Source organism: Sinocyclocheilus anshuiensis, unplaced genomic scaffold (genome assembly GCF_001515605.1).
Source record: "Sinocyclocheilus anshuiensis isolate Anshui unplaced genomic scaffold, SAMN03320099.WGS_v1.1 scaffold454, whole genome shotgun sequence".
NCBI lineage: Eukaryota > Metazoa > Chordata > Actinopteri > Cypriniformes > Cyprinidae > Sinocyclocheilus > Sinocyclocheilus anshuiensis.
In genome coordinates, this window is record NW_015548217.1 from 4016227 (window position 1) to 4026971 (window position 10745).

The 10745-nt window shown below is 36.1% G+C and overlaps 1 protein-coding gene across 1 annotated transcript in view; it reads right to left on the minus strand.

Annotated features, from left to right (window-relative positions):
• The window catches only part of LOC107654051 (protocadherin-15-like), a 224722-nt gene extending 216940 nt beyond the window's left edge, over nucleotides 1-7782 (minus strand). The window contains exon 1 of the mRNA XM_016440948.1: nucleotides 7503-7782. The gene's annotated coding sequence lies outside the window, so the exon portion shown is untranslated. The remainder of the gene's footprint in view (nucleotides 1-7502) is intronic.
• Between the last annotated feature and the right edge of the window lie 2963 nt (nucleotides 7783-10745).

Below are 10745 nucleotides of genomic sequence, written 5' to 3' on the forward strand. Positions count from 1 at the left end.
AACAATCGATAGATGGATGGACGGATGGACGGACGGATGGATGAGATTGACAGATAAAACGACAAACCGATAGATGGACTGATAGATAGACAGACAAACAGACACACAGAATGATAGAACAATAGTTAGATAAAAAGATAGACAGAACAACATAGAGCGATATATAAAGCGTTAGAACAAAAGACACAGAATGACAGAATGATGATAGATATAAAGCTTCCTGAAAAATAAATCTCGTGAAAATTTGCCTCAAGATGGTTGTTAAAAGACACAAGGTACAAAGATAGAATGCTGCAGCAACCCAAATGAATCACAACATGGGGAACAAAAGCACAACTGTCAAAAGCTCAATCTCCTATTATATGATTTTTTTTTTTTTTTTTTTTTTTTTACAATTCCTGGCAACAAGCAAAACACTCAAAGAGTGAAAGCACTTTTATTAGAGAATTGTGGGTAATGGTAAAATCAGTCAGCCTCAACGCTGAACTGAGTAGGCTGGGATTCTGACAGAGATCAGTAAGGTAATGGGCTACACTAAACCTGTCAACATAGCTAATCCAATACACTCCTCTGTGTTTCACTGACTGTGGAACAGTACACCATTACTTTCAGCCACACGGCAGCTAGAAAACAACAGTCAGGACATAATGAGGCAGGGGTGAAATGAAATGTGATGGAACTGCAGGAGGCAGTGATTTATTCTGCCATGAGGAAATTAACATACTGTTCATCCACTGTTGACCACACTAGACTTGATAGTTTTTACTTAGCTGTAGTAAATGTATACACATTTAAATGGACAGTTTATCCAAAACTAAATTTAATCTCCCTCATGTCGTTCCAATCCTGTGTTCCATTTTTTTTTTTTACACACAACAACAGATGATATATTGTGAACAATGTTCAAGTAGCTCTTTTCCATTCAACTATGGTTCATCCACAACTACTATCAGACTTTTAATATGATTACCCTTTGCATGGACTGTTCCTTTAAGGCCTGATCTCACCAAAGGTGGTTTACTGTCCATTAGATGAGTGGCTGAATCAATCTTCTTTCATTATCTCTGGTGTGAGGTAATCAGGCCGTAGAAAGACGGACGTCATCCGCCATGCCAAATGAACAGAAATAAGTCTTTCCTCTTACTCATGACTTATTCTCACTAATGTCTATTTGCCTTGTGATGAGTTACGCTTCTTGAGCTGTCATCTACTTTGAAGTAAAACTGTTTAGCATATGGATGGGTATAAATTATTAACTGGTTTAATCCACATTTGGTGACAATTTCTTTTCATTCAAAAACACAAGATCTTATGAGTTACTCATGTGGATCTTCTGAGATGAACAATCACAATATGGGGCAAAAAGAACTAAATGAACTGACGTATCACCTACGGTTGGCACAAAATTATGTTTATGGTTGAATAATTCACTTTCTTCCTATTCCGTGATTAATGGTGTAAAATAAGCAGGGTATGTGCACCAGTGTGTGGTGTGAGAGTCACTCAAACATAAGCTGAATTGATTCTTTCCTTGTTTCATTCTGTTTCTGAAAGTATTCATGGGGTAATTTCCTGAGATGTTTCAGTTCAGCTCGCTAAAATCAAGGATGAAATGGGAAAATTATGAAAATGGCTTCAAAACGGACCTCTTCTTTTCCATAATAGTATTAGGCAAACTAAACTGGTCACTAATGCATACATCTAAATATCACGCATAAAATATATAGGGGAAAATCCATCTTTGGTAAACTGATGGCAGCTTATTCTCCAAAATAATGTTTTTATTGTTTATTTATTTAATGATAACTGATCCACAGTTACTGATCATCTAAGAGAGACATTATTAACTTCAACTAATTTGGGAGTTTGCGCACTGTCCCTGCAGAAGACGATAATCAATCCAGCTGATTCATTATATATATAGTCAAATGCCGTGGTACACAGAAAAAGGAAGACAGACTCTTTAATTTTCACACCTTTTTCAGCTCAAAACACAAGAGCATGTAAACAAAATTATGGCAGGTTTATGACTTATTATTATATGGTGAAGTCACCCGGACAAACAACTGCACATTAATGGATGTGAAGGATTAAATGATGCATCCAAGCACATTATCTGTAAATTACAGAAACACTTCACTTAAAAAAAATTAAAATTTCTGTCATTTGCTCACTCACATGCCACCACTGATACTAAACACCATTAGTCACATGTGCGTATATAATTTTGAAATGCATAACAAGAATATTTTCAGTGGAAGATATTCAGTGAATAATGATCGTATGGCTTCTGAAGTTGTACAATAATCTTTTTTTTTTTTTTCACCATAGTCACTTTTAAATACCATTATGTGGAAAAGAGCAGCGTGAAAATTCTTAAAATAAAAATTCCATTTCGTGTTCCATGAAAAAAAAACACTGCATACAGGTTTGGAAAGACAAGAGTTCACCAAAAAAATAAAATAATACAATTCTCTCATTGAATACCTACCATCGTGTTGTTCCAAACACATAAGACTTTCATTTATCTTTGAAAAAGTTATTTATAATGAAAACTGAGAGACCTCTGTCCCTCTATTGCAAGTCCATTCCACTAAAACTTTCACTAATCAAAGTTTATAAAGGCATCCTAAAAGACATCCTTTAATCCAAGTCTTCTGAAGAGACACAATCACTTTATATGATGAACAGGTTTCATTTACGCTTTAATTTACATATACAATGAATGAGCGGCATCTCGCTGTTCCTTTACAATTAGGCACAAAGTCGCTTTCCAAAACCTTCACCCTCCCTGCTCCCTTCAGGTGGAATGAACTGCCAGCTTCCACCTAAAACCATCACAACTTTGGAGAAGCAGTTAAAGACGTATGTTTTCCTGACACTTGGCCACTCCACAACCATAAACCAAAAATAATAAATAAATCCTCTTCTTTCTCTTTTCTGCATTTATTCTCTGCTCTAGTATGTTTCCTAATCTAGTCGCTTTAAACAATAGTTGCACTTACATGTATGCGGATAGCAAATGCAACCATAAATATAACCATTGATCAGCGTACATATATAGAGCACATCAGTGGATCAACAGAATCTGTTGACCATATTTAATGAGCTCTATGTACGTGCATGTATGTGATTATTTGTGTTATGAAGATGAACCAAATTCTGAAGTTCTGAAGATTCACAAAGTAAATTCCAAGTTCTGTCATGAAACTCTAAATGGGGCAGTCCGATAGGTTCTACCTCAATATGACACAATGGCATCATTATTCGCATGCCATAGCTGATTGGTTTCTTTTTGTATCAGCAGCCAATGAGCTTGCTGCTCAACATTCAAATACTCGACTAGTGCTTGCTGTAGCAGTTACAGAGCGTTTCAGAAACCCTCCACCTTCCCCAGCTCCACCTGTATATATCTGCTATAGGGTGATTTATTGTGTGTTATATATGGGGGTTATTTTATATGTTATGTGCAGCAGCAGTATTTTTGTGAATGTACTGGCAGTAGCAAGTCTCGATACTTGCTCTGCTGCTGCAGCGTAGCACGACACAATAACATTGTCATGTACATTACCGTGCTAAACTCCCAGAGAGCTGTCGTGACAGAAATGAAAGAATTTCATTTTTGGTGAACTATCTCTTGAAATTGAGCAAATAATGACTGAGTTGTCATTTTTTGAGGTGAACCATCCCTTGAAATGCCTGTGAACAAGTAGTGTGGACATCTTTTGGCTCATTTATATGTGGATTTTAAGCTTGTGACCTGCAAGAGAACACTGCCAAAATTGTTTTCTGAAGTTGTAAATACAACAAAGATATAGTAACTGGAGTACGGCTTATAAGAAAATACTATATCTATCAAATGGCATGTGTTACTCACCACTTCTGTGTAATTATTTGTGAACTATACTAGCAATTTATGAGTGAAAATTGTTTCACCATCATTTTTTTTATCAGTGAGAAATTAAAAGAAGCTATAAATATTAAGTTCTAATCCGACAGAAAACCTACCAAATGTCTACAAGCTGAGAAGTATTTAGTCTTGAGAAAGACCTGGAGTCCACTAAGCCTTGACAGAATTCAGCCCAAGAGCAAATGCAAAGCCACCATGGGTTCTGTGAGAGGGCGACCTCCATCAGAGGGTCAAAACTCTCTCTATCCCCTTCCAGGTTTAGCGGGTCAGATGTGTCAAACGACATTTCTTTCTAATGACAGGCTCACTGTATCCCACAAGCCCTCTGCGATGCCGCCAACTCCAGTCAGTGTTTAGACCAGGTGGCCGAGATGAATTGGAGGGCCGAACGTCCCTGAGTGTCTGATTACAGAGGCTCCATTTGATGAGGGTGCTCCAGCTAAATGAGCATTTACTATGGTTGCCTCAGAGCAGGATAAATCCTATTAGCCAATGTCTTTAATGAGACAGCCAGAGACAGTGAAACAATGATGAGCAGCCTAGCAATGAATCAACCCACGCAAAGCACGGCGGGTGGGGAGGGTACTCTGAAATCCCAAGCATGTAGGACATAGCTAAAAAGCGACGGATGCTTGGCTTTTGGCCACATTGGCAATTTCAAATTAGCCGATATGAATTCGCACACAAAGAATTGCTCGAATATAATTCATAGGATATATGCTAGAAATACAGAAATTTTATATTCTGTATTCTATTATATTGTACGGAAATTATGTTTAAATATTTTTGTCAGCAGAGGAAATGGTCCAACGATAGGCTCTTTTAATTTACTGTAACACCCATCCACACGTGTCTATTTCTGTAAATATTTAAAAGCTTCTGTTGGCCATATTTGCTGAGCATTAAGTATGTGTGTTGTTCATTTATGTTTCGAAGGTGAACAGAAGGTTTTGGAATGACCTGAAGGTGAGTAATTGGTGACACAATTGTCATTTTTGAATAAATTATCCTTTGAACATAAGTAATTAATGACAAAATTGCCATGGACTCTCTCTTGAAATGCACTTGAACAAGTACATAGACTTTTTTGGCTCATTTTATTTGGATTTTAAGCTTGAGACCTGCAAGAGTTATTTTCTGTATTCTACAATACTGTAAGGAAATTGTTTAAATATTTTTGTCAGTGGAAGTTGGAAAATCTCATTTAATTTAGTGTAAAACCCACCAGCACATGTTTTCTTTGTAAATATTTAAAAACTCCTGTTGACCATATTTGATTAGCTCTACTATGTATGTGTGTTGAATTGTTCGTTTGTGTGAACAAAATGATTTGGAAAGATATTAGGGTGACTAATTGATGCCAATTTTCATTTTTGGATTAACTGGAGTTATCTTCTGTATTCGTCTACGATGTAAGGAAAGTGTTTCAATATTTTGTATCAGTGGAGTAAATGAGGATAGGGTTGGATAAGTTCATTTAATTTAGCATAAAAGCATGTGTGTATTTCTGTAAATATTGAAAATCTTCTGTTGACTGTATTTGATTAGCTCTATGTATGTGTGTTGAAGTGTTCAGTTCATTTGTGCTTTGAAGGTGAACAAAATGGTTTGGAACAACATAAAGGAGAGTAATTAATGACATAACTTTCATTTCTGGACAAACTATCCCTTGAAATGCACATGAACAAGTATGTGGGTATCTTTTGGGCCCGTTTTATTTGGATTTTAAGCTTGTGACCTGCAAGAGTGAACTGAAAAAAAAAAAAAATAATAATAATAATTTTCTAAGGTGTATATTAAAAGAGAGCGAGAGAGATCATTGTTTAACTGATTTTGTCGGAAGAGGAAATGGGTATAAGGTTTGATAAGCTCATTTAATTTAGCATAAACCCCACCAGCACATGTCTATTTCTGTAAATATTTAAAAGGGTTAAACAAGGCGTCATGGTAATAGACCCACTGGGTGACTCACAAGCTGTTGACCTAACCTGCAGCACAGAGACAGACACCATCACAAATAACACGGGAGTTGAGGAACATGTGGTGGGGGTCAATAATTAATGAGGAAAGGAGGGGTAGAAGCCATACGTGCTCCAGATGAGGTTATCACTACAGAAGACCAACAGCTTTTCATTGTGTTCACTTGGCATTTAGTGTTCCTGTAGATCCACACCAGCTCCTTCTATGTGGTCTAACTTTGTAATTCATCACCAGTGTTGGATCACACTGACATTTCTAGAAGAACACTAAGATGGGGAGGTTCCCCTAAGTAAAATTACATTGTTCAGAAGTTGCTTTTTTATAGCTCAGGAGACTCTCAGTTACAGTAGGTTTCGGCTTTGTTTGTTTTGGATTCTTCTTCTAAAATTACTTGAGAATTAAATTTTGATGTAAATGAAATGAAATAAAATAAAACAAATGTGGATGCCATAGCTCGGATCAATTGGTCTTTGAAGAATCCGATAAATGTTTGAGTTCATACTGACATCAGTCTTTGGAGTTTGAGACGTTGTTGAGTACATACAGTATGTGAGAAAACTATGAGCTATTTCTCAGACAAGCAAGCCATCTCGATTTAATTTCATTGCTGTTTAGGAGTAAGAATTGAGATATTAATACGATTTCATTTGTGGGTTTTGACCATTAAAACTACAAAGATGTTTTCTTCTTTTCAGAATGCTGATTGGTGATAAGTCTGACATCAGAACTAGTCAAAAGAAGAGAAGATATCTTTGGTTCGGTGAAGGAATGCTTAAATTCAAATGTTCAGAATGTCCCTCACATTGTAACACCTAAATGGACTGGTTTTATTCAAGTCAGTTTATTTAATGTGACTAAATCAAGCAAACTACAGTAGGTCACATCAACAGAAGTCATTTTCAAGGGTCAAGTCAGCTTGAAAATACCTCCTCCTTTCACTTTTTAGGCATTAAGATGTATAGTCGTTAACATCAGTATATCATTAACAAAATCAACCAAAATGCCATTCTTACTAGTTATTGTTAAAACTGTAAAACTGTTTAATAGCCACCATTATCATAAAGAAAGGAGATTATAATGACAGCATTTTTTAAAAATTGATCTCATGTAAACTGTATGATTTTACAGTAGTAGCAATATCTGTAGTAACTATAGTACTGTGTATGGTTACTATAATAAATACAACGATTGAATGCAAGTCAAACTTTTCATGCGCACTATTGTTACATTTTAGACTGTAATCATTGTTTGAATGAATCTGATCGATTTCTATTTTACTTTCGTTAAATTAATTAAACGCGGAGGCAACAGATTGCGGGAATGTGCAGCGTAATAGGATGAGCATACGGTAATCCGGAGTCCTGTAGACACATCCCTCACGTCAGGCTGGAAAACTGTGTCAGTCACTGTATCAAAACCACTTGCCAGGTTTCATCAATAAATCTTCCAAATGCAATTGCTAGCACGTCAACGCGTCCTGTGTGCAATTCACAACATTTCCAGGCGCCGTTACGCGCCAAGTACCGAAGATAGGTACTACACAACCCGAGCCCCAAATGTGATTCAGAGCAGCCGACCCAAAGAGAAATAAACCCCTTACTTAGTCACTCACCTCCTCATCCAACGACTTGTCAACCATCGGAATAACAATCCAAAAATTGAGTCGCTTTGCGCGCAAAGTGTCACTAACTTTCCTTGACGCGCTACTGCGCAGCGATTGAAGAAGCGCAGAAAGTCTTACCGCGTGAGTTGTAAAGCCATGCAAATCCTCCTCAGACGGCTGGAGAGTATCAGAAACTCCTCAGTGCCGAACGCATCCCGAGCAGTCGGGTTTAGGAGCTCTGCTGCCCTCTGTCTTTAATTCACTCCCGAAGAAAGCGAGGGTTCCCACGCATAGAGAAAATATCACGAAGTTGGGTGGCAATGCGATCCAGCCTCTGTGGTCTCCTCCGCCTTAATGGCAGCCATCTATTTTGAGAGCTCAAACTGATGAATATGCACCTGCCGTGGCGTGGGAGTAATCTTATTAGAGCGCAGAGAGCGCATGGCCACCCACAGGAAAGAAAAAAAACAAAACACAAATGATATCTCTTTAAGATCTCAAATGTCACTCATACCAATGAAATTAAATAAAGAACAATTAGAGTCTTGAAGCTTTTCAGATTGTTTTTGTTGTTGTTGTTTTTACTGAAAAACATAAGTAGTCTTAAACTGCATTTCAGAATGATTTCAAATAGTTCTCATCAAATTCTCCAAACGCAAAACGATCTGTGCTATATATACTCCTGTTATTTTTATAGCTCTCTAATCACTTCATTTCAACAAATGTAATTTGTTTCCATGCATTTCTCCTAAGGAGATCAAATATATCCAACTGATTAAATTAACACAAGTTTGATACAAGTTAAAGCTGTAATATGTAACTTTTTTTGTCTGTGATTACTCTTATTTACTACGTTAAGCTTATAATAGCAATTTTATATTTTAGAGATGTCGGGGCGGATTTCGCAGGAAATAACAATGGCTGCTTCAGTCATTCGGTTGTATCTAGGCCTACATCATGTTAGAAAATAAAGTAGACTATCTATTTTGGGTATGCCATTTCTTGGGTTTGGGTTCAAGAAAGGGGCGCAAGTTATTAGCTTAAGCTTAATCAATAATCACTAAAATCATGTTACCATGGTTATTGTTTACATCTTGTTGCTATACATTCTTACTATTTACAGATTGGCCATGTTAACTTCATTTGTAAGTGTCTCACTCAAGATTTTGCGCTTTATTTAATAAAAAAGAGTGCCAATTCAATGGTATTGTTTTTGTGGTTATCAACATTACAAGTATATACCAACATTGCAAGAGCAAGTGGTTCATTAAAGAGTCTCTAAAACGAAGAATCATCTCAAATGTTCATGCACTAGAATTAGTCACTGTCGGAGGGAAACTGGTGTCTAGATATGATCCAAGACAGTGAGAGGATTTCGGAGGGGCTTCACTGGATGTAAATATAGCCCATGAGTTAAACGCAGGTCTGTATTAAGGCAAGGAATGCTATCAGTCCATCTGTTCCCTGAGTGGGATTACATTAAATCCTATTCAGCCCCAGTATTAAGAAAACCATCCACCAAGAGGCCATCAAATGGTCTACCAAGGAGAAAGGGAATTTATAAGCTGTATGAGGACAGCTCGAAAGATACAGGCAACAAGCACGCTTTAGGACACTCATGTTAATACATACGAGATCAGTCAAAATTGTATTGTGTTGACAGAAATGGACCATAATACACTGCAAATTAAGCCATGGAAAGAGTGTCTGCATTCTGATGCATCAGAGGCAGAATTATTAAAGATGCTGTTCGTTAACAAAAGGTTTTTTGATTTTGTCAGCAATAATGATGAGACGAAAAATTCACATTAAGATGAGAATCATTTTTTTAATTAAAACATACTGTTGATGAAAATGATGAGAAAGATATTAAAAGTTTTTAATGAAGAAAAACTAGGAAGAATTTGCTTTTAAAATAGTCCATCAGTCAGTAATGTCAAGGATTGACCCGCTTGAGCTAAAGCTGAACAGTGAATGAACACCGGTGAATTTAAGCAGTTCACTAGTGGGTTAATTAACTCACCCAAAGGCATCCTGTAGGTTTGAGATTAATAATAACATCATCATAAAAGTAATATTACAACTTGTATCTGCACAAAATGATGCAAATCAGAACTGCTGTAAGGCAAACCTCCAAGGTTAGCAAAAAAAAAAAAAGACTGGGGTATCATACGATCACAAGATATCACTTAATGAAATGACTGTGTATCTGCTAATCTTTAACAGGTTTTCCATTACATTTCCCCCAAAAATCCATATTAATTTAGCTTTGGAGTTTGCACTGAAAAAAATGTGACAAGTAAGATTCAGTTTATGACACTTTTCATTCACTTCTATGGGATTCGCAAACAGTTATTAACTGTTGCACAACTCAATGTTGCAATTCAATAACATCAAGGCACAGATGATCCAAGTTTACAGTTACACTTTAGCCAACAGCAAAGCTTTGGAGGTCATATCGTCCCATGAATCTCTGTGTAAATGCACAAGTTATGTGCTAGTGAATGTGCACATTTGAAAACACTGTTTCCATAACAATACACTAAAAATGGACAATGAATAATTATAGCATAAATAATTCACAATATTGTATTAGAATAGTGTACTCAATGCTTTAGCCATGTTAAATTGATATAATAATATATAAATGTAACTATTTGTTTCAATTTCTGAGTTTTTTATCAACTAAAATATTTGTAGAGTAAAATTTTGGTCAGCATAAAACTGACGAAAGTTACTGAATACATAGCTAAATTTTAAGGAGCCATTACTCCAGTCTTCAGTGTCATATGATCCTTCAGAAATTCAAATATGATAATTTCTCACTATTATCAATGTTGAAAACTAGTTTTTGCAGCTTAATATTTTAGTGGGAACCATGATACGCTACTATTTCAATGGTTTGTGTTAAGAAGAAAGATTGGTAGTACTTTATTTTACAGTCCATGTACATACTATGCACTTACTATAATAATTACAATAACTGGGTAATAGCTACATACTAACCCTGAACATAACCCTGAAACTAACCTTAACCCATGTGGTTACCTTATATTACCTAGTACTTTCTTAAATAAGTACACTGTAAGTACATGTAAGTGCATGTACTGTAAAATAAAGTGCAACCGAAATATTTTATTCTGCAAGCACACATTAAATTGATCAAAAGTGACAGTAAAGGCATTCATAACGTCAACAAATCCTGAAAAAAAAATACAAATATATATATATATATTTATTTGTATTTTTAAT